This window comes from Salvia splendens, chromosome 1 (assembly GCF_004379255.2).
Source record: "Salvia splendens isolate huo1 chromosome 1, SspV2, whole genome shotgun sequence".
Taxonomy (NCBI): Eukaryota; Viridiplantae; Streptophyta; class Magnoliopsida; order Lamiales; family Lamiaceae; genus Salvia; species Salvia splendens.
This window is the reverse complement of record NC_056032.1, coordinates 37,755,252-37,779,195: the sequence shown is the minus strand read 5'-3', so window position 1 is coordinate 37,779,195 and position 23,944 is coordinate 37,755,252. Positions and strand designations below refer to the sequence as shown.

At 36.8% G+C, this 23,944-nt stretch overlaps 11 non-coding genes across 11 annotated transcripts; all 11 read right to left on the bottom strand.

Annotated features, from left to right (window-relative positions):
* Nucleotides 1-110: 110 nt before the first annotated feature.
* LOC121757995 lies at nt 111-271 on the bottom strand. The gene has a single exon (XR_006041300.1). It is a non-coding gene; the product is annotated as a U1 spliceosomal RNA (small nuclear RNA).
* A 361-nt stretch (nt 272-632) lies between these two features.
* On the bottom strand, nt 633-749 carry LOC121758406. Its single transcript, XR_006041445.1, has one exon. It is a non-coding gene; the product is annotated as a U5 spliceosomal RNA (small nuclear RNA).
* A 3,110-nt stretch (nt 750-3,859) lies between these two features.
* LOC121758277 lies at nt 3,860-4,020 on the bottom strand. The gene has a single exon (XR_006041400.1). It is a non-coding gene; the product is annotated as a U1 spliceosomal RNA (small nuclear RNA).
* Nucleotides 4,021-4,382: 362 nt separating this feature from the next.
* LOC121758373 lies at nt 4,383-4,501 on the bottom strand. The gene has a single exon (XR_006041430.1). It is a non-coding gene; the product is annotated as a U5 spliceosomal RNA (small nuclear RNA).
* A 322-nt stretch (nt 4,502-4,823) lies between these two features.
* Nucleotides 4,824-4,984, bottom strand: LOC121758068. Its single transcript, XR_006041320.1, has one exon. It is a non-coding gene; the product is annotated as a U1 spliceosomal RNA (small nuclear RNA).
* Nucleotides 4,985-5,373: 389 nt separating this feature from the next.
* On the bottom strand, nt 5,374-5,492 carry LOC121758386. The gene has a single exon (XR_006041441.1). It is a non-coding gene; the product is annotated as a U5 spliceosomal RNA (small nuclear RNA).
* A 2,200-nt stretch (nt 5,493-7,692) lies between these two features.
* LOC121757927 lies at nt 7,693-7,852 on the bottom strand. Its single transcript, XR_006041259.1, has one exon. It is a non-coding gene; the product is annotated as a U1 spliceosomal RNA (small nuclear RNA).
* Nucleotides 7,853-8,211: 359 nt separating this feature from the next.
* LOC121758425 lies at nt 8,212-8,328 on the bottom strand. Its single transcript, XR_006041452.1, has one exon. It is a non-coding gene; the product is annotated as a U5 spliceosomal RNA (small nuclear RNA).
* An 8,772-nt stretch (nt 8,329-17,100) lies between these two features.
* LOC121758283 lies at nt 17,101-17,261 on the bottom strand. The gene has a single exon (XR_006041401.1). It is a non-coding gene; the product is annotated as a U1 spliceosomal RNA (small nuclear RNA).
* Nucleotides 17,262-19,183: 1,922 nt separating this feature from the next.
* Nucleotides 19,184-19,341, bottom strand: LOC121758304. The gene has a single exon (XR_006041408.1). It is a non-coding gene; the product is annotated as a U1 spliceosomal RNA (small nuclear RNA).
* A 419-nt stretch (nt 19,342-19,760) lies between these two features.
* On the bottom strand, nt 19,761-19,876 carry LOC121758433. Its single transcript, XR_006041457.1, has one exon. It is a non-coding gene; the product is annotated as a U5 spliceosomal RNA (small nuclear RNA).
* Nucleotides 19,877-23,944: the final 4,068 nt, after the last annotated feature.

The window sequence follows — 23,944 nt, the reverse complement described above, 5'->3', positions numbered from 1 at the left end:
ATTCATCAAACCACACATAATTAAATGAACAAATTCTTAATGTGTCGATGCTTAATCGTGCCAAGTACAAAGACCTACTGATGCTTTGGAAAACATAAGACTAGAATTGGGCAGGGGCTGCGCGAACGCAGGCCCCCTCTGTCACAAATTATGACACAGGCTCGACCACTTGGGCCGACCTTAGGCGGGAACCCCTCCGTTGTGCAATGGAGGTCACCAACCTAGGCCATGGGTCTTATGGATCGCCCATCGACCCCGTCCAGGTAAGTATGTTTCATCTTTTTCTTTCCTCACTTTATGTAACCTCTTTTCTCATACTCCATCCCATGCTCTTCCGATGTGGGATATCTACTTTCTTTCCTTCACAAAAACAGAGTTGACAACTCATTAATTGATTACTATGATAGGATTGAATGAGAGGAAATGAGAGGAAGTTATGAAACTGATTTCAGCGATTAGTTGTATTGTAGAATAAATTTTGATTTTGAAATAAAGGAGCATAGCAACAACAATTTTTTTGTCTAAAATAAATCTGTTGGTCATAAAATGGAAAATTAAAACAGTCATATTATTAGATTGGCTTTCTAATAGAGTACTTAAAAATAAAAAATTAGAGTAAAATTGTTGGGGTTTTATTGTAAATATAACACCCTCCAAAAAATGGCATATGCTGCTTGAATAGTAACAAACACACGGTATTCTTTAGTAAAAGGCGAAAGAATAGTTCGCTATGTGCTCAACGCGCAGCTGTGTGATTTTGCAAAGGAGCAATTATGCATATTTATATAGGTTGGCGTGTAGCATTGTTCTATATCTCAGCGATGTGGGATGTAAAAATGAAAGTAATAGTATTTGCTGTTGTGTGTGTGTGATTTGTGTAGACTGCTTGATCGATATGATATTTCAGTTCTGCTTATCGCCACCATTATACTTCATAAGGAATAAAGCAGGAGAAACTTAGCTCTGCCAATGATCATCATCTGCCACAGTTATGGTTGTCTAGTAGTATTGCTGTCATGATTTATACCCAAATTGGCATACCAATTTTACTAGCATCTTGTCTAGTAGTATTGCTGTCGTGATTTGTACCCAAATTGGCATACCAATTTTACTAGCATCTTTTACATACATCGACTCCAGTCTTATTAAGTGCTGTTTTCTTATCAGATGGAAAAGCATGCATCAGCATCACAGAGTTAGAGTTATTCAGTTAATTATAAGCCTGATTTATTTGTGCTGTTTCATTTTTAAACTTAGTAGTATTACAAATTTTGCTTCCAATCTCTCCTAGAGTTTTTGTTTTCTGCACTTTTTTAGTGTGAGACAGAGCTTAATTATTTCTTCTTCTTTCCATATGTTTGTGAAGCATCCGTTGATTGTGGATGGGAAGATGCAAACCATGAAATAGAATTTGTATGTCTCTTCTCTAACTACAAATATTTTGCTGATATAGTAACCCAATCATGATGACGGGAGATCACAAGAACTTGGTTCAAAGGGACAACTAAGCTATGAGAGTTCATGAGAAACACTCAACTATATCTATTCCCTAGAGAGTCTATGACTTTTAATGACTCCTAAGGATCTCGAGGAGATTGAGTTCTCAAGGAGACCGAGTAGGGCAAGATACTCGATTAGGAATCACATATATAAGTGTGAAGTGAGGACGCTTCAAATAACACACTTATGAATCCAAAGTGGTGTCCAAGGCCGCAAAGGACACAAAACGTGATAACGGATGAGGTTGAGGTGTTTAAGCGTTAACACCATTGTCTCGGTGCACGCCGTGGGGGATTAGTTCAAAGCATCGCGCTACTAAGCCGCATGTGTATCCGATGGTGTCGACTATGGAGGGTTCAAAGCCAAAAACTACTCATCCTTATGCTTATATACCTCGTGAGGGTTGAGCTTATGTCTGCATATGCATTTGGCTATTTCCACTCATGTGGATGATTGTTGGAATCTTGAATTTAAGATGTCCGGTCAACAAAGTTTGACCAATAATAAATATGACGAGACATTTAATTTTTGGAAATTAAATGATAATGCGTCGATCTACGTTCCGCGTAGATGAGCGTAGTATATTCACTTTCTCAAATCCGATTCCCGGTGAGTGAGAAATAGTGGATAAAAGTTGGTTACATTATAGCTTTTGATAAAGCTATGAGTTGAAAGTGTAGGGTGTAATTAACTAGTGTTAATTATCCCACATAAGAGATGAGACACATCTTTAAATGTGTATTTATTAAGTGACTTACTACACTTAGTAATTATCGTGGACTAAGATGGGTGAAAGAGCCTACACGCGCGCCGAGCCGAGCCGAGCCCTTGCCCTTGGTCTTGGTCTTGGCAATTGGTCTTTGGGCTGTCTCTAGATCTAGACTTACTGTTTTTGGACCACCTCAGTTTTGGGCAGCAGCCTGATCAACTCGACATGCTGCGCCTTGATCAGCAGTCTGATCAACTCGGCCTATTGCGCCTTGAGCGATGGCCTGATCAGTGTCTTGGTCAAGTCACGACGTCCACATATGACGGTTGAACTAGGGCATGTACGACGTCTAGATTCAACGTCGACCACTCCAGCTTTCAAACTCGTAACGGCTGGCGGTTACAGGCCTGCCATGATGAGCCATGATGACAGCCATCAAGGCTGAGTTGACCCCCGCAGTGGACCAAGCCTATACCAGGCTAGTCATTCCTTGCATTAGGAGAATAGAACATCATACGAATATACTCACAAGCATCATACTCTCTCTGCATTGTCTTTCTTCCCGAAGCTCCGCCCTCTCCTCTTCCAGTTCGTCGGAGCTTTGTTAATTGCGGTGCTGCTTCACCAGAGACGTAGCCGTTTTATCTTTGGGGACGACACGCCAAACCGAGAGCACTACCGGGGCGTATCTCGACTTGCGGAAAGAGGCCACCTCGACTCGGCTAAGTTTTATTTCCAGTTTACAGTTTCGATTTCATTGTAATTTTCAGTTTTAGTTCTCCCTTCGTGGGTTGTATTACGCCAGATATTGTTTATCTCTTGTAATTCCAGCAACTTTCTCCCAACAACAAATACCTTAGAATGCTGCTAATTAGGCTCATACATTGACAAAAATGATGAGTCTTAGCAAATTATTAATACCTTAGAATGCAAAGGAAGTTGAAGAGTAACAGATTGAGAAGAAGGGCAAATGTGTCTTTTCACTTCCATATATGGCATCATGTTGTTAGCTATTTTACCTATCAAGCAATAATATAAAATCTCCACCTTGTTCCTAATCAAGACTCTGACCTGTATTTCTTATCACAGGATACAAATCTTGTTATATCCTACCTGGACTATCAAACATGCCCTAAATATATAAGCTCATGAAGATTGTGACTATTATTGAAATATGGTGATCACTCATTTTTTGAATGACTTTGGGGACATTTTTAAATAAAATCTTGTTATATCCTACCCGGACTATCAAACATGCCCTAAATATATAAGCTCATGAAGATTGTGACTTTTATTGAAATATGGTGATCACTCATTTTTTGAATGACTTTGGGGACATTTTTAAATAAAATCTTGTTATATCCTACCCGGACTATCAAACATGCCCTAAATATATAAGCTCATGAAGATTGTGACTTTTATTGAAATATGGTGATTACTCATTTTTTGAATGACTTTGGGGACATTTTTAAATAAATGTTGCCCCATTTTATTTTCTTTAATGTACAACATACCAAAATTAGGCAAACGAACCAATCATAATGAAAACATGACATAATGGGGACAAAGACAAACGATGTCAAAATAATAAGTACAAGGAGATAAACTTTCCAAGAGCTTATATGATGAAAAATAATTGAACTACATTTGGCAGGGGACGCACGAACGCAGGGTCCCTCTGTCACAAATTATGACGCAGGCTCGACCACTTGGGCCGACCTTAGGCGGGCACCCCTCCGTAGTGCAATGGAGGTCACCAGCCTAGGCCATGGGTCTTATGGATCGCCCATCGACCCCGTCCAGGTAAGTATGTTTCATCTTTTTCTTTCCTCACTTTATGTAACCTCTTTTCTCATACTCCATCCCATGCTCTTCCGATGTGGGATATCTACTTTCTTTCCTTCACAAAAACAGAGTTGACAACTCATTAATTGATTACTATGATAGGATTGAATGAGAGGAAGTGATGGAACTGATTTCAGCGATTAGTTGTATTGTCGAATAAATTTTGATTTTGAAATAAAGGAGCATAGCAACAACACTTTTTTTGTCTGAAATAAATCTGTTGGTCATAAAATGAAAAATTAAAACAATCAAACTATTAGATTGGCTTTCTAATAGAGTTGCTATAGAGTACTTAAAAATAAAAAAAAATAGACTAAAATTGTTGGTGTTTTATTGTAAATAAAACAACCTCCAAAAAATGGCATATACTGCTTGAGTAGCAACAAACACACGGTATTCTTTAGTAAAAGGCGAAAGAATAGTTCGCTATGTGCTCGATGCGCAGCTGTGTGATTTTGCAAAGGAGCAATTATGCGTATTTATATAGGTTGGCGTGTAGCCTTGTTCTATATCTCAGCGATGTGGGATGTAAAAATGTAAGTAATAGTATTTGCTGTTGTGTGTGTGTGATTTTGAATTAGTTTTTTTTCTACTTATTCGGTCGGACATGGATTGCAGATTTGCAGTTTATCTGTTCCTTCAGTTCTAACAGTTAGATCATTCATCAAACCACACATAATTAAATGAACAAATTTTTAATGTGTCGATGCTTAATCTTGCCAAGTACAGAGACCTACTGATGCTTTGGAAAACATAAGACTAGAATTGGGCAGGGGCCGCGCGAACGCAGGCCCCCTCTGTCACAAATTATGACGCAGGCTCAACCACTTGGGCCGACCTTAGGCGGGCATCCCTCCGTAGTGCAATGGAGGTCACCAACCTAGGCCATGGGTCTTATGGATGGCCCATCGACCCCGTCCAGGTAAGTATGTTTCATCTTTTTCTTTCCTCACTTTATGTAACCTCTTTTCTCATACTCCATCCCATGCTCTTCCGATGTGGGATATCTACTTTCTTTCCTTCACAAAAAAACACAGTGGAGAACTCATTAATTGAGTACTATGGTACTACTAGTTTTATAGAGCAGATTGAATAAGAGGAAGTGATGGAACTAATTTAAGCGATTAGTTGTATTGTTGAATAAATTTTGTTTTTGGAATGAAGAATCATAGAAACAGCACTTTTTTTTTGGAACTGAAATGAATCTGTTGGTGATAAAAATGGACAAATTGAAACAGTCAAAACAATAAGATTGGCTTTCTAATAGAGAGTAACTATAGAGTAATTAAAAATTAGACTAAAATTGTTGGGGTTTTATTATAAATAAAATAAAATACCCTCCAAAAAATTGTGTATGCCACGCTTATAGGCATCGAGCACACGGTATTCTTTAGTAAAAGGCGAAAGAATAGTTCGCTATGTGCTCAACGCACAACTGTTTCGTGTTTTAGCGACGTGGGAACACAAAATGTATTTGTTGCTGAATATTTCAGGTGTAGTTCACCAAAGCTTGTTTGAGAAGCAGCAGATGCATAACAATCATCTTCTTCCATTGTAGAATTGGCAGCTACTCGAAATTTTAGATTGCTAATGATTACAAAGTTGTGTATTGAGATATGGATGTTTCAAAATGTAGAGAGATATGGATGTTTCAGAATGGAGGCACTATCTTTATCCGACAAGTAAAGAATCAGCCTTCGTATCTACATACAAACGTTGGACCATCGGCATCACGCACTCTTGTCTGACCGTCAAGAAAAGCTGCTGATGGAAAACCCACCTCAAGGAGCCTTCATGATTAAGGCACTGGTCATTGCCCTTTCTTCTAATCTTTGCATAAAACTATTATAAATTAAATTCAAATACAAACACACCATAAGGAGAAGGGAAAGTGGACGTAGATGAAACCTCCACACTGACAAAAGTTCCTTGGGAAAACTAACAACTTGAGCTATCAAGGAGTGATTGTAATAATTGCCTTTAACTTGCACAAAACAGAGCTAAGATTGCAAAACAACCCCAAACCGATAGTGATAGCACCGCAAACCCAAAATACAAAAAATTATCAAGTGCACACTACCAACATTCATAATTTAATAACTAGTGCTCATAGGCATGCATATTCGGGTACCCGCGGATACCCAACCCTAAATCTCTAAAATATCACACCCAATGCCCAATCCGTATATGAATACGGGTACCCTAATAACCGATGCGGGTACCCGTCTTATTATTATGATTCTACGACTATATATAAACTTTTGGCATAAGTCGAACTCAAAAGAGATTATGATAAACTTTTCAAAATTTATTAATAAAAATGTAAATAAAACGGGGAAAGCATAATTGCATATCAAAGACATAACAAATTAACAAGAAAGAACATGAAAAAATGTCCTATCCTAGATAAAATGTTTATCATAAATCCATAAAGGGGTATTAATCGGTACTAATCGGGTATCCGAATACGGGTTTCGGGTATCCAAAATCTGAAAAAGTCTTACATCAACTACCCAAACCCACAATTTCAGGTTTCAGGTACGCAAAATCCGTTGGGTATCGGATCGAGATTGGGTATACCGGAAACCCGAGAACTAAATTTGCACCCCTAAGTGCTCAAATTAAAAGGTATACGCCGCATTTAACATAAGCAAACGTAGTCATGTAGTTAAATATTAACTATAAATAAAGATTTTTTAGCACCATCAATTACCTAAAAAACACCATTCAACTAATTTGGATTATAAAATGTGAAAATGAATGCAAGACTTAACATATGCTCGAGAAATTAATCATAGCTAAGTTGAGACTTACTCTGGAATTGGGGAAATTTTATTAAATAATTGTAGTTGTAGGTGAGTGATAGGAAAGTTTAGTTTGTCCCAACTTATTTGGAGTCGGTTTTTATACTCAATTTGAAAATAATTCTTTTAAGGATCGTTTGCAAGGACCATACATAGCCTAACTTGACGTGGTAGTATATAACTGATCGCTCTTGGATTGTGGGAACAACCATTTTGGAAGTTGCAGCTAGGAAGGGAATAATTAATGGGCATCAATATCATAGGAAAGATGAATTTGGAGGTGACCGTCTGTCATCAAACAGAATTTCACTGGCCGTATCTCGTTCCAGCAATAAGAGCATCCACATCGGCGAGCATGCAGCCGTCCGTGCCAGCAGCACGGAGACGCTGTCCTCCTCTGCGCTCGCGCCGCTGGCACGGCGCTGCTCGATGCATCGAGCACGTCCGTGCCAGCGAGCAGGCGACGTGGCTCGTTTGAGTAGGATTGCTGGGAGTAGTTGGATTGAGGTAAGAAGTGAGGTTCATGTTTTTGTTACATCAGATAAAAGGCATAGGGATAAGGCTAAGATTTATGAGGCTTTGAGATTGTTGATTCATCATGTAATGGAGAACCAGGATACCCTCGTCTTAACACGATTTTGAATTAGTTTTTTTCTACTTATTCGGTCGGACATGGATTGCAGATTTGCAGTTTATCTGTTCCTTCAGTTCTAACAGTTAGATCATTCATCAAACCACACATAATTAAATGAACAAATTCTTAATGTGTCGATGCTTAATCGTGCCAAGTACAAAGACCTACTGATGCTTTGGAAAACATAAGACTAGAATTGGGCAGGGGCTGCGCGAACGCAGGCCCCTCTGTCACAAATTATGACGCAGGTTCGACCACTTGGGCCGACCTTAGGCGGGCACCCCTCCGTAGTGCAATGGAGGTCACCAACCTAGGCCATGGGTCTTATGGATCGCCCATCGACCCCGTCCAGGTAAGTATGTTTCATCTTTTTCTTTCCTCACTTTATGTAACCTCTTTTCTCATACTCCATCCCATGCTCTTCCGATGTGGGATATCTACTTTCTTTCCTTCACAAAAACAGAGTTGACAACTCATTAATTGATTACTATGATAGGATTGAATGAGAGGAAATGAGAGGAAGTGATGGAACTGATTTCAGCGATTAGTTGTATTGTAGAATAAATTTTGATTTTGAAATAAAGGAGCATAGCAAAATTAAAAAATTGTTAGAGATAAATCTGTTGGTCATAAAATGGAAATTAAAACAGTTATATTATTAGATTGGCTTTCTAATAGAGTACTTAAAAATAAAAAATTAGAGTAAAATTGTTGGGGTTTTATTGTAAATATAACACCCTCCAAAAAATGGCATATGCTTCTTGAATAGCAACAAACACACGGTATTCTTTAGTAAAAGGCGAAAGAATAGTTCGCTATGTGCTCGACGCGCAGCTGTGTGATTTTGCAAAGGAGCAATTATGCATATTTATATAGGTTGGCGTGTAGCATTGTTCTATATCTCAGCGATGTGGGATGTAAAAATGAAAGTAATAGTATTTGCTGTTGTGTGTGTGTGATTTATGTAGACTGCTTGATCGATATGATATTTCAGTTCTGCTTATCGCCACCATTATACTTCATAAGGAATAAAGCAGGAGAAACTTAGCTCTGCCAATGATCATCATCTGCCACAGTTATGGTTGTCTAGTAGTATTGCTGTCGTGATTTATACCCAAATTGGCATACCAATTTTACTAGCATCTTTTACATACATCGACTCCAGTCTTATTAAGTGCTGTTTTCTTATCAGATGGAAAAGCATGCATCAGCATCTCAGAGTTAGAGTTATTCAGTTAATTATAAGCCTTATTTATTTGTGCTGTTTCATTTTTAAACTTAGTAGTATTACAAATTTTGCTTCCAATCTCTCCTAGAGTTTTTGTTTTCTGCACTTTTTTAGTGTGAGACAGAGCTTAATTATTTCTTCTTCTTTCCATATGTTTGTGAAGCATCCGTTGATTGTGGATGGGAAGATGCAAACCATGAAAGAGAATTTGTATGTCTCTTCTCTAACTACAAATATTTTGCTGATATAGTAACTCAACCATAATGACTGGAGATCTCAAGAACTTGGTTCAAAGGGAGAACTTGGTTCAAAGGGACAACGAAGCTATGAGAGTTCATGAGAAACACTCAACTATATCTATTCCCTAGAGAGTCTATGACTTTTAATGACTCCTAAGGATCTCGAGGAGAGTGAGTTCTCAGGGTTTAGGATTTAGGGTTTAGGGTTTCGGGTATCCAAAACCTGAAAAAGTCTTACATCAACTACCCAAACCCACAATTTCAGGTTTTAGGTACCCAAAATCCGTTGGGTATCGGGTCGGGATTGGGTATACCGGAAACCCGAGAACTAAATTTGCACCCCTAAGTGCTCAAATTAAAAGGTATACGCCGCATTTAACATAAGCAAACGTAGTCACGTAGTTAAATATTAACTATAAATAAAGATTTTTTAGCACCATCAATTACCTAAAAAACACCATTCAACTAATTTGGATTATAAAATGTGAAAATGAGTGCAAGACTTAACATATGCTCGAGAAATTAATCATAGCTAAGTTGAGCCTTACTCTGGAATTGGGGAAATTTTATTAAATAATTGTAGTTGTAGGTGAGTGATAGGAAAGTTTAGTTTGTCCCAACTTATTTGGAGTCGGTTTTTATACTCGGTTTGAAAATAATTCTTTTAAGGATCGTTTGCAAGGACCATACATAGCCTAACTTGACGTGGTAGTATATAACTGATCGCTCTTGGATTGTGGGAAGCAATAGAACAACCATTTTGGAAGTTGCAGCTAGGAAGGGAATAATTAATGGGCATCAACATCATAGGAAAGATGAATTTGGAGGTGATCGGTCGTACTCTCTGCCGTTGCCATCAAACAGAATTTCACTGGCCATATCTCGTTCCAGCAATAAGAGCATCCACATTGGCGAGCATGCAGCCGTCCGTCCGTCCGTGCCAGCAGCGCGGAGACGCTGTCCTCCGCTGCGCTAGCGCCGCTGGCACGGCGCTGCTCGATGCATCAAGCACGTCCGTGCCAGCGAGCAGGCGACATAGCGCGTTCTGATTGGCCAACGGCATATCAGTTGGAAAATCATTTTTTTTATTTTTTTTTTAAATCGAAGATAATACCAAAAAAAAATCACAATCCCAAAAAAATGGCCGTTTTTTGCCCGTTTTTCTGTATTTTTTTGAATTTTTTTTATTTTCCCCCAAAATCATCTATAAATACACACATTCATCATACATTTTCGCATCAAATCATCTCTCATTCATATTTTTCATACAACTTATCTACACCCTCATCTCTCACTTAAAACCTCAAATGGAATTCACTCATCTCATTGCGGAAGCGGAGCGCGAAGAACAAGAATACTACGAACAATATCGTGCCGCTTATGAAGCATACGTCGCAGCGAATACCCCCGCCCATCATCCTCAACCAACTAGATCAACTCGCCGCTACATTCATCGTGACCGGGAGGGAGCCCAAGAAAGGCTCGTTGCCGACTATTTTTTCGACCAGCCGCGGTTTCCGGAAGATTACTTTAGGCGTCGTTTTTGCATGTCAAAGCACTTGTTTATGCGTATTGTCAACACATTGTCCGCCCGTGTTGAATACTTCCAAACAGGTCCAGATGCAGTCAGTCGGCAAAGTCTCTCGGCGTTGCAGAAGTGTACGTGTGCCATCCGACAACTCACTACTGGGCAAATGGCCGACCTATTCGACGAGTATTTGCATGTCGGTGAGTCCATTAGAATCCTTTGTCTTAAAAAATTTTACGAGGGCGTTTGTTCAGCTTTCGGTGATGAATTCCTTCGGGCACCCACCACCGATGATTGCCAACGGTTGCTTCGTCTTCACGAAACAGTCCATGGCTTTCCCGGTATGCTTGGCAGCATTGACTGCATGCATTGGAGGTGGAAGAATTGTCTGACTGCTTGGAGAGGGCAACACTTAAGCAGCCACAAAGGCGGCGGCCCAACACTTATCCTTGAAGCGGTCGCCGACTACCGCCTATGGATTTGTCATGCATATTTCGGTGTTGCTGGATCCAACAACGACTTGAACGTGCTCTATTCTTCACCCTTCTTCAATGATGTGTTGAATGGTGTAGCACTGGCGATCGACTTCACCGTCAACGGAAATGTATACCACATGGGTTACTATCTCAACGATGGCATCTACCCAAGGTGGTCGACTTTTGTGAAGACGCTCAGCAACCCGCAAGACCCGAGATGGGTTCTTTTTGCGCAGCGTCAAGAGTCCGCGCGGAAAGAAGTCGAAAGAGCCTTTGGGGTCCTTCAAGCCCGATTCAACATTGTGAAGGCCCCGTCTCGGCTGTGGTAGGTGAAAAATATCGCCGATATCATGTACACGTGTATTATCTTACACAACATGATTATAGCCGACGAAGGACTGAGGGCGGCTAGCTTTTACGAGGAGGATGAAGCCGAAAGCTCAAGCGCGAGGTCTCCCCCACGCCGAGGTGTGCATACGACGGTGGGTGAGAGGATCGAAACAAGGCACACAATGTGCGATACCCGAACCCACGTTGAGCTACAAGAAGACCTAATCAAACACATATGGGCGAAATTCGACCACGAGTAGTGGGTTTTTAATTTTATGAATTTAATTATGTAATTTTTAATTTTTAGGAGTTTAATTATGTGATTTTTAATTTTTAGAATTTTAATTATGTAATTTTTAATTTTTAATGTATTTTGTAATATTATTCCGGGTATTTTTAATGCATTTTAATTTTGTAAAATGATTTTATTTAAATTGAATAATGGAATGGTGGGACCCTTGTGCTCGTCCTTGCGGAAGAGCATGGATGTGGGTGTTATGCTCTTGCCTAAGAGCAGTCAGAAAAAGTGAGATCGTGCCCACATCCGTGCTCGTTAGCAAGAGCACGGATGTAGATGCTCTAAGTCATTTGAGTTAAGATGGGGTAAAGAGCACGGATGTGAATGCTCTAAGTCATTTGAGTTAAGATGGGGTAAAGAGCACGGATGTGAATGCTCTAAGTCATTTGAGTTAAAGATGGGGTAACAAAGAATCATTATTGATCATTTTGTTAGAAATGACAACATACAAAAACAAAAGCTCAAATACAAGCTACAGTGTGTGCGTGTGTGTCTGCGAGAGTGAGAATTAAAGCTGCGTGAGTGATATTCCAAAAAATGCATGTACATTTCAATATTAAGTCCAGAAAATATACGGACAATAACAGAAGTATTTTTAAATATAACACAAGTATACAAACATAATTATTACTGAGATGTAATATCTTGTAGCAGAGAGTTAAAATCAGTATGCTTCACAAAAATTCAGGCATATATACTTTCACCTCATTCTACATAGTGCAACCCACAACCCACAACTTCTACTCAGTGGAAATGCCATTTCTGATCCTAACAAATAAGAACTCCGCTCATGTTTATCGGGACCTATGATGATATAGACTCCACAGAGAGGCGATGACAGATGAAGACAAGAATACTCACAAGGTCAAGTTATCCTACAAGAATGAGATATCAATGTAGACAAAAGATCCAAAAAGTGCAATTGGGGCAGAAAGTGCAAGCTAACAACCAATGTCGTACACTATCCAGAAACATCAAGTGGCCAAACTGCATATTTATGTATATCATTGGTGGAGCCTTAGAGTAAATGGTATTGATAATAAAGCAAGCTAATTCAGAGGTTCTAATTCATGAGAGTAAAGGTAATATCCATAACAACCCCAAATTCAACAACTCAAGCAACTCGTAAGGCAAACTTACAGAATAAGCTTGTTTGAATGATGCATCCTGATTGACATCTTGTTCAGAACTTCAACAAGTTGAATAAATTGGTCATGCGGTTTGGAGCTAACCTAGTTTCTTTCTAAATTCCACATGTTACTACGTGAACCACCTAATTCATCCTCCCTAACGCAATGTGTGATGCTTTCACAACCACATTAGTAGGCTGACTATGACAGGTACACTCCATATCATAACACATAGCACTTTAATTAGAGAGAGAGATGCAAAATGCATCCAGCCAGGCCAGCCATATTAGAATCCAACAGCACTAGTTAAACGCAAGTCATAGAAACATCACAACCGAATTATTTATCAGCTTCAAGTGAATATACATGAAGACCCCGTGACTGTCACCCTCTAAGTGAAATGTGAGCCTAACTGCATGAAAATTCATGTTCTAAAACCATGTGCTGATAACCCTCGCCTCTAAACCTGTTCTAACTTATTGACTAAGACGATCCAACAGTTCCAGCAGAGGCAGCTTCACGTTCTTGGCGTCGACGTTCTCTCTGTGTAAATCCAGCATCAACAAGTGAAAATATGAAAAAAGCAACGGATGACAAAACACTACAGGAGCAATAAACTTCAAAGCTGCACATAGAGGATACCATAAGGAGAATGAATAACATTTAGGGTGCGTCTCTTTAAATGGAAAACTTTGGCAAAACAATCAAAATAAAAAAGGCAGAAAAAGTAAACATGTTGCACAATAGCCATCCAAATTGTGGAATAAATGACGCATCATATAACAAGCATTTGGTGGATAAATACAGTAGGAAGTACTAAATGCATGTTAATCAAAGGGAAAACTAAAAAATGCAGACAAAATTGATAGCAATAATCATCTAACAGAATACATCAAAGACGTATAAACATACAAGAAACGCACCCTTCTTTCCCAATATGGAAGGAAGCAGACGAAATCATAAACTGGTCCAAGTGTTGGAAGCAAGAGAGCATTCAAGCCAGTGAAGACCAAGAGCGCTGTCAGAGGTCGAGTTTTGTGTGGCATTATCGTCTAATCTGTGTGCAAACAACTCACAATTAATCAAGCTTGAAAAAAATGTAATTTAGGCAACAGAATTCCCGACAGATTATCTATTCTTCAAATCAAACTGACATAATTTCTGGTCAATACAAATGCCCCCACTACTACAGCTGCTAAAAAATACTAAAGCTTAAACGAGTTTCAACTGATCGCTCAAGAATGTTGCTGGATATCCACATAGTATAAAAAATGGATCACCATATTGAAATCAAAATATATAATTGCATAAATTAAGTTTAACAGTTGTGCATGAAATGAACAAGAGAAGAAATACAGAATAAAGAAGGATGAGAAATAGAAAAACGAACCAGCAGCCCATTACTATTAATTGTGTTTCTTTTTCCTTTTTGGAGCTGCCGGTGAATAATTGAGAGAAGAACGTTACTTGTTTTTGTTTCTTCTAAATCACAAGAGAATTTTATTTATTAGTAAAATAACACTCCCTCCTTTTCCTGGTTAATTGAATTATTTTTTCATTTGGATTAATTCCAAGATAATTGAGTTATTTCTACTTTAAAAAGTAATAATCTCTCATAATTTATTCTTTCTTCATATCTCCTATTTTATTCTCCTTGCATGTGTTATCTCTCGGGGCAAGATTACCTTTCAATATGCCTTTCTTATATCAGCACCAACACACTACAATTTTAAGCATAGACCAAGTTCTCTTTTTAATTTCTTTTATCTATTAAATTTATAATATAACTTGCTATGTAACTTATACTAGCATGACAATTCCTCAAGCTAAATCAAAGTAGCAACACAGATTGCACAAGCTATATTGAAACATTCTACGTTAAATCTACGTTAACATAGCAAGATCATTTTTCCTCCCAATTCACTTCCCCAACTATGTTTAGGAAACTAATTAGTCATAAAAAAAATTAGATTTACAACTAATTTGATTAAACACAAATTTGGAGAGATTCTTGAATATAAACCCTAGCTTTCAATTGAAGATACAATTGAATGAATAAAAGATGTACGGAGACTCCTTACACAATGGGAGGTATGTTAGCCTATGAATTCGTTGGAATCCGGTGATGGCGGCGGCGAAATTGGCCGGACAGCCGTAACGCAGAGAGAGAGTGGCTAGCCTATGTGTGCTCGTGCAGCGGAGAGGGGTTGAGACAGAGAGAGACGAGGAGGAGCCAGCACACGGTCGCCTGAGGCGCGGCTTGTGTGTGTATCGGAGAGTGTGTGTATGTGGTGCAAATTGTGTGTGATGGAGAGATCCGGTAAGCGTGCAGGGAGAGAGAGATTAAAATCTCGCAACTCATTTTTCTTTTTCTTACCCTCAAATTCATTTTATTAGTATTTCTAAATCCGACGCAACAAAACATTGAACGTCATTTTAAGTCTATGAACTTTGCCAAAGTATCATTTTAGGTCCGTGAACTTTGAAAATCTTATTTTAGGTCCGTGAACTTTGAGTTAGTTTCATTTTAGGTCCTTTTTACTATTTCCAAGTTTTTTAGACGAAAATACCCTCAATACCTTAAAATATATATATTTTTAATAAATTTATCATATACTCATATTTTTTATAAATATCTTTACAATATATTTTTGTCAAATTTTCTAAATATAATTTGACCTTAAATATTATCACTTAATTTTGTGACATGCAAGTAAAATTGCTTCTTCAATTTTTTATATTAATTTTTTTAAAATTGAATAAATAACTTTTCTCTAATAATAAAAAATTGAATAAAGATCTTTTCTTGCATGTCACAAAATTAAATTATAATATTGAAGGTCAAATTATATTTAGAAAATTTGTCAAAAATATATTGTAAATATATTTATAAAAAGATCTTTATTCAATTTTTTTATTATTAAAGAAAAGTTCTTTATTCAATTTTTAAAAAAATTAATATAAAAAATTGAAGAAGCAATTTTACTTGCATGTCACAAAATTAAGTGATAATATTTAAGGTCAAATTATATTTAGAAAATTTGATAAAAATATATTGTAAAGATATTTATAAAAAAATATGAGTATATGATAAATTTATTAAAAATATATATATTTTAAGGTATTGAGGGTATTTTCGTCCAAAAAACTTGGAAATAGTAAAAAGGACCTAAAATGATACTAACTCAAAGTTCACGGACCTAAAATAAGATTTTCAAAGTTTACGGACCTAAAATGATACTTTGGCAAAGTTCATGGACCTAAAATGATGTTCCCTCTTTGTATTATTATCAATTAAAATCTACGTATTTCTGATTTCTTTATCTACAACTATTGTGCGCATCTCCAATAAGGAAGGGTAAATAAAAGAGGTATATCATCTATATATTTTCATAAAAAGTGAAATATACTCTTTTAAAAAAAATATACTTCAAAAGAAAAAGATATATAGAAAGATAAATAATTTTTTAAACATAAAATAATAGTACAAAATGCATTAAACATAAAGTGTGATACCTTCTCAAATATTTTCATAAAAAGAAGGCAAATATGTTAGTTATAAAATTTTACCTCTCCATTGATGGAGAGGTAAAGATACCTCTTCAAAATGGAAAAAGGTATAATAGCTTCTCAAATACATCTTCCCTTGAAGAATGATTTTTCATGAAAAAAAGGTAAATATGATAGTTATATAACTTTACCTCTCAATTTACATATCCCCTTGGAGATGCTCTTACCGCAACTACTAATATAATCTAATTTTACTCATGACTTGTGTATCATTAGACGAGATGGAGTTCGCGGCGATCGTAACGTTTAACATTATTTTCAATATTAAGACGATAACAACACCATATAGGTTACACAGACAAAATAATACTCCCTTCGTCTAAGGTAATTGGATAGTTTCTTTTTCGCACTCGTTTTACGAAAATGATACGAATAAATAGTTAAAGTGGTGAGAGAGTAAAGTAAGAGGGAAAAATAATATATAGAAGCCTCTTCGTTACAATATTCTCTCTCTTATATTACATCTCTGCACATTAATTACTCCATCGGTATCATTCAAGATGTTCATATTTCATTTTTAGTTTGTTCCATTTAAGATAACCACTTTCTACATTTGGAAATAAATCCACCCCCCTCTTTAAAATATCCAACTACATCTTTCTCTCTATTTACTACATCTAACAAGTTTTCCTATAATCCCGTGCCACTAAAAAATGTGGACATCTTGAGTGAGAAATAAAGAGTATTTATTAAGTATCATTTTTTAAAACTTAGTGCAAAAAATAAATGACTCAACTACCTTGCGACGGAGAGAGTACATATGGAGAAAATAAATAAATAAATAATATAACAAATTAAAATTAAATTGGGAAGGGGCCGCGCCAACGCTTGCCCCCTCTAGAACAAATTATGACGCAGACTCGACCACTTGTGCCGATCTTAGGCAGGCACCCCTCCAAAGTGCAATGGAGGTCGCCAACCTAGACAATGGGCCTTATGGATCGCCCATTGACCCCGTCCAGGTAATTATACAGCTTGATTTTATTTTCTCTATTTAATGATTTTCTGTTGTCATACTCCATCTATCACACTTCCGATGTGGGATTGGGTAGTTTCTTTTATTAATTGTTTGATTTATTTTAAGCTCTATTTTTCTATTTGTAAGCTTTAATGGAAATTATGAACATTGGGTGAATAGTTGCTATTTTTTCTTCATTTATTTCATTCAGAAAAAATGAGTTGAGAATACCTTATCCATGTTTGGTTGCCAGGATTCTGTCTGAGAAAGTAATCTGATTCCTTAAATTTTAAATTCATGTGTTTGTTTCCGTTTTTAATCAAACTGAGAAAGTAATCAAAATTCTGAAACAAGGAAAGTTAGTACAACTTTCCAGGATTCTGAATCCTAACTTTTCTTAGGTATTCTTTTTCCTAGTTTTAGGATTCTTACATATTTAATGCAATATAGTACATTTTATTATTATTACTATCATCATCATCATCATCATCATCATCATCATCATCGTTATTATTTATTACAATGTTTTAAAAATAATTTAAAAGTATAAACCATACTTAATTTCAAGATAATAAATAACTATAATTCAAATTATCATAATTATAAGTATATTATTAATATTTATTTTTATTTTTATTATCATAATAATAATAATTTATTAAATAATTAAATATAATTATAATTATATAATAATATAATAATAATTAATTTATAAATTAGTAATTAAAAATAAAATTGTAGTGAAATTTTAAATTATAAAATTTATTCAATTAAAAATTAAGTAAATATAATGATGATGATGATAATAATAATAATAATAATAATAATAATCTTATTTATTATTATATTATTATATATTATGATGTATAATCCATATTTAAACTATCCAGCGTAATAATAAATAAAATAATATAATTATTATCATTTGTAATTAATAATTTATTAAATAATATGTATTATTATTTTTTATAAATAAAAAATGATAAGTATATTTTTAGTTTAGTGTTTAAATCAAATATATACTTTCAAATCTTGATATTTTCCAAATACGGGAAAGTAAAGTTATTAGAAATCATATTCCCGGGATTCAGTTTCCCAGGAATCATTTTCCTTGCCAACTTTACTTTCCCGCCAACCAAACATGGCCTAAATAATTATAATTGTATTCCTTCGGGCTGCTAATGTTAGTCATGAATGAAATAAAAACAACCAAAATAATAGTAAGTTTTTTCTAGATAAAATGATATACTTATCAGGTTTCGAACAAAGTACAAATATATATACTACAATATATAATTGAGAAAAATAATCACAAATTAGACTTGAATTTATGGGATTTCATTAGTAAAACACCCTCCAAAAAATGGCATATGCTGCTTGAATAGCGACGAACACACGGTATTCTTTAGTAAACGGTTTAGTATATTTGTTGTTGTGTTGAGCCAGAGTGAATTGAGAAAAGAAAAAATATAGCTCTAATTACAACCATTATCTACTGCAACTAATAAATGAATGTGAATATCTAATTTTACTCATGACTTATGTATCATCAGACAAAAGTTCAACTTCTCGGCGATTGTCTAGTTTAACTTTCTTCATTTTAGGTATTAAGATGTTAAATAACACAATGTAGGCTACACTAACAAAATACTACACAATACAATATATTAGCTTAAAATATTATTCCCTTCGTCCCATAATAGATGTCATACTTTCCTTTTTAGTTTGTCCCACAAAAGATGTCACATTTCCTTTTTTAAAAAAAGTTCTCTCTTACATTAATATAAATATATTATTTTCTCTCTCCACTTAACACGCAAAACAGCATCGCCTAAAATCTCATGCCATTACTCAAGTATGCCATCTTTTATGGGACGGAGGGAGTACATAATGGGAAAAAAATTAATGAAATAAAAAAATTAGAATTAAATTGGGCAGGAGCCGTGCGAACACAGACCCCCTCTAGAACAAATTATGACGCAGACTCTACCACTAGGGCCGATCTTAGGCAGGCACCCCCAAAGTGCAATGGAGGTCGCCAACCTAGGCGATAGGCCTTATGGATAGCACATTGACCTGTCCATTTAAGTATGTATTTTGATTTTCTTTTCTCACTTTAATGAATTTCGTTTCTCATACTCCATCTACCACACTTTCGATGTGGGATTAGGTAGTTTCGTTCATTAGTTTGTCACTTAATTGGTTGATTTATTTTAAGCTCTCTTTGTCTATTTATAAGTTTTATTGGAAATTATGAACATTTGGTGAATAGTTGCTATTTTTTCTTCATTTATTTCAGTTAGAAAAACTAAGTTGAGAATACCTTAAATCATTATAATTGTATTCCTTCGAGCCGGTAATGTTAGTCATAAATGAAAAAAAAAAACAAAATAGTAAGTTTTTTTTGCTTGATAAAATGATATACTTATCAGATTTCCAATAGAGTATAAATATATATATACTACAGTATGTAATTGAGATAATTAATCACAAATTATACTTGAATTTTTGGGATTTCATGAAGAAAAACCCTCCAAAAATGTCGTATGTTGTTTGAACAGCGACGAAGACACAATATTCTTTAGTAAAAGGCGAAAGAATAGTTCGCTATGTGCGGCGCGCAGCTGCATGATTTTGGTAATGAACAATTATCCCATATTTATCTAGGGTGGTGTTGAGCCATGTTTCATGTGTCAACGATGCGGGAAAACAATGTGGTGTATTTGTTGTTGTGCTGAGCCTGAGTGAATTGAGAAAAGAAAAAAAATAGCTCTAACTATGACCATTATCTACCGCAACTAATAATGGACTCTGATTTTACTCATGACTTATGTATCATCAGACAAGAGGTCGACTTCTCGGCGATGGTCCCGTTTAACTTTCTTAATTTTAGGTATTAAGATGTTAACAACACAATATAGAGTTTCTCAACATTATTCTCTCTTACTTTATCATTTTTATAAAACGAGTGTGCCCGGGACTCCTAATGGCGGACGGAGGGGGTATAATTTTATTCCTTCAAGCCGCTAATGTTAGTCATAAAAAATAAAATAAAATAAACAAAATAATAAGTTTTTTTTTCTAGATAAAATGATATACTTATCATAATTCCGACAGAGTATAAATATATATACTATCATATATAATTGAGAAAAATAATCACAAAGTAGACTTGAATTTATGGGGTTTCATGAAGAAAACACCGTCCAAAAATGGCATATGTTGCTTGAATGTCGTAGATACAACTCTCTTTTATATTGTTTTATCTCTTAATTTTACTTTCTCTCCAATTTAAATACTCCCTCCGTCCCGGACTACTTGCACTTATTTCCTTTCTGGGCGTCCCAAGTTATTTGCACTATTTCCATTTTTAGTAAAAATTATCACCTACAGCCGCAATTGTTGACTTTGCTATACACTCATTCATTAATCTCCGTGTCGAAAAGGAAATGTGCAAGTAGTCCAGGACGGAGGGAGTACTGCGTAGTATTTATTATCATATTCGTAAAACATCGGCTAAAAAAGGGCCCTTTTATAGTGGGACATAAGGAGTATATACTATATACGTTTCAAATAGATGATCGTGACTGAAAATATAAATCGTTTCTATATTATTTAATTTAGAATTAAATTTTTGTCACTTATATTATTTAGACGAGGTGCATTGACTGTGCTAGATTCTGACATGTTAGCATTTTATTTTATATTGGCCCAACGAGACGACATACAGAAGGATACATTGTTGGCGGATGAACTGAATATTTCATATTCAGATTTTTAACGCTAATGATGTATTTCAAAAAATTTGGAACTGAAAATGATGTTTTTGGAAAACAAAGAATAAAATTATTGCTCGATGTACGAACATACTTCATATTTATAGTTCAGATTTTTCATAAAATCTTAAAATTAAATGAAGTCACATTAATTTAGGGATTTTTTAATAGCAGTTTTGAAATTTATGTGAATAATGAAGGGTGGTTACTGTTTCTAAATATGGTAAGAAAAAACGGGACTCCTATTCACGGACGGACCGAAATGATAAAACGGGACTTCTATTCACGGACAGAGGAAGTATACTAAATTAAAATATTTCTAGTTCATATTTTTCATAGAGTGAACTACATCAAATATCCCTAACGTTTCCGAAAGTTTCGTTGCTGGCCCCTAACAAAAAAAATATCTCCACATAACCCTAACCTTCAAGGTAATCACAAATCGTGTTTTTTGTGACTATATTGCCCTTTAGGCCTTAAAGGGCATTACCGTCAATTCTGTCCATTGGCTGACATGAGCTTGGGCTGCCCTGCTGTCAAGGTCACTGTGGCTGATGTAGGGGATGGTTGGGTTCGCCGGCGATGTGACATATTGTGCAGCCATTACGTAGGACTCGTTTGAGATTAAAAAAAGGCATGGGGTGGGTATTTGAAACATTTTCAAATTATTCACGAGTAAAATCCTTCGCCTCCACCCCACTTAACCTCCACACCACTTAACCTCTCCCACACCCCTCTCAGTAACCTCTCCTTCGCCTCTGACGGTTCTTGCATGAATGGCCCTAAAATGAAAGCGGGCTGGGTCGTCTGGTGCTTCCTCCTCACGCAATGGGCCTCGGCGTAAAAAACATCGGACACCACCGCCACCGCCATCGTCATCGTCATCGCCACCACGACCACACAGACGTCGACCGAAGGTAATCGATGTGGACGCGGAAACCTGGGATGTCCGAGATCCTGAATTGGATTTTTTCTATCCCGAAGAAGAATACAGTAAGTGAAATGAAATTGAAAAACGCAATTTTCAAATTCACACGTAGATTGGCTCGGTATGTGATATTCTCACTTGTAGATAGGCTCAGTTTGTGATTTAAGGCTCCGAAATTTGTAAATATTGTTAATTTAGAAATATGTCTTGGTTTGATTTAATTTTATTTCATAGTTTGTCTGATTTTGAATATTCTTCACAGGGAACGCTCGTGGTAAGTTTTCCGTTGCGTTCCATCATGGTGGTGCGTTCTTCAAAACCAAAGAAGAGAAGAAGTATGTTGGGGGTGGACTGACTTACTTCGACGAGTGCGACGTTAACCACTTCTGGCTGATAGACTTGTCTAGTATGTTACTTAAGTTGAAGTATGACAGGAAGACAATATGCGAGTTTTATTACTGTCATCCTAAGTACAATCCTGGATGTGGGGCCAAGGCCGTAGGAGGCCCGTTGACGCCCATTGTTGAGGATGAACACCTAGTTGAATTCCTCAAAGTTGCTGCGACGAGCACAAAGTTAGTTCACATATACGTGGTGGAGATTACCCGGGCATACGCTATACTAAAAAAGATGAAAGATGAAACGCAAGAGGTTCTCAAATTCTGGCCTGCGAAATCCACAGGAGTGATTATTGAAGAGATTGACGAACCTCAGCCAACTGCCCCAGTGCGTCCACCGAGAAGGAAGAGAATGCAGGAGCCTGTGGTTGTGCAAAACAAGCAGCCTTTGATGATTGGGTGGTATGAAAAAGATGTAGAGTTTGAGGAATTTCTTATAAATAGTCTAGAAACTGACTGTGTTAGGAGGAAAAGGGACGCCGAGGTAGCCCGTCAAAATCTGGAGAAAGCCTTTGAAGAGGTAGCAGCCGAGGATGGAAAAGTATCAGATGGTATACCAGCATTCATCGAAATTATGCCACAACAAGTTGAACCTGTCCCAGAATTTATTGAAGTTATGCCACAAGTTCAAACAGTCCCCATACCAAATGAAGTTATGCCACAAGTCGAAATAGTCCCAGACATTGTTGAAGCTATACCACAACCAATGCCAGATGAAGGTGAAGCTGTGGCTGATGTCGAGGAAGTTGGAGGAGAAGACTTCCATGCACACGTGCATGAGGTAATTACTTGTGAAGCCAAATAAACTTGTATGGATATATTACCCACGTTTGTGAGTTGTGATTTACATGAATGATTTAGTACCCCATTTGTGATTTTGTTCTGTTTTGTTTGTGTTCGTATGTGTTGATACTGTTCTGTTTTTACTTAGGGTGTACATGGTTCGGCAGAAGACGTATACCATCCGGTAATGGTTATTGGGTGTCAACCTCAAGCAGACATTCAGACTGACAATTCATCATTCCCAGTTGTTGAGGACATAACCCTTGAAGAGTTCATGGCCGACTTGCAGACCCCTGTGCAAGCGATAGGTGCAACTCCTATTCCCGAACCAAATGCAGGACAATTACCCCACAATGAGGAAAATTGCCCTACCGTGGAGTATGTGCCGGACGGATGCCATCTTCATAACGAGGGTTCTCCGAGTGATGATGATGATGAGGACGAGGTTGGACATTTTATCTCTTTGGCAAACATGTGTCGGGATGAGCAACTATTTACATCCTATTACGAATCCCTACATCAGCAACAACCAGATGAAGTTGGGGAACAACAACGGTCGGCGGAAGTGGAGCCCGAAGGACAGGGGTCTGGACATTCGACTGGTGATGGTAGTGGAGGGTCGAAGAAACGGCGCAAGTGTTCTCGTGTTGTAGAACAAAGGAGCGAGACGGATGCAAACCCATTACGCGATCAAGAAACAGTTGATGAGGTACAGGATCTGCAGGATCTAGAAGATTTGGAGGGGTTAGAGAAGAATGGTATAAAGTACACCCCATTCAAACTGACCAGAGAGTTCCAGTTTGGAAGCCT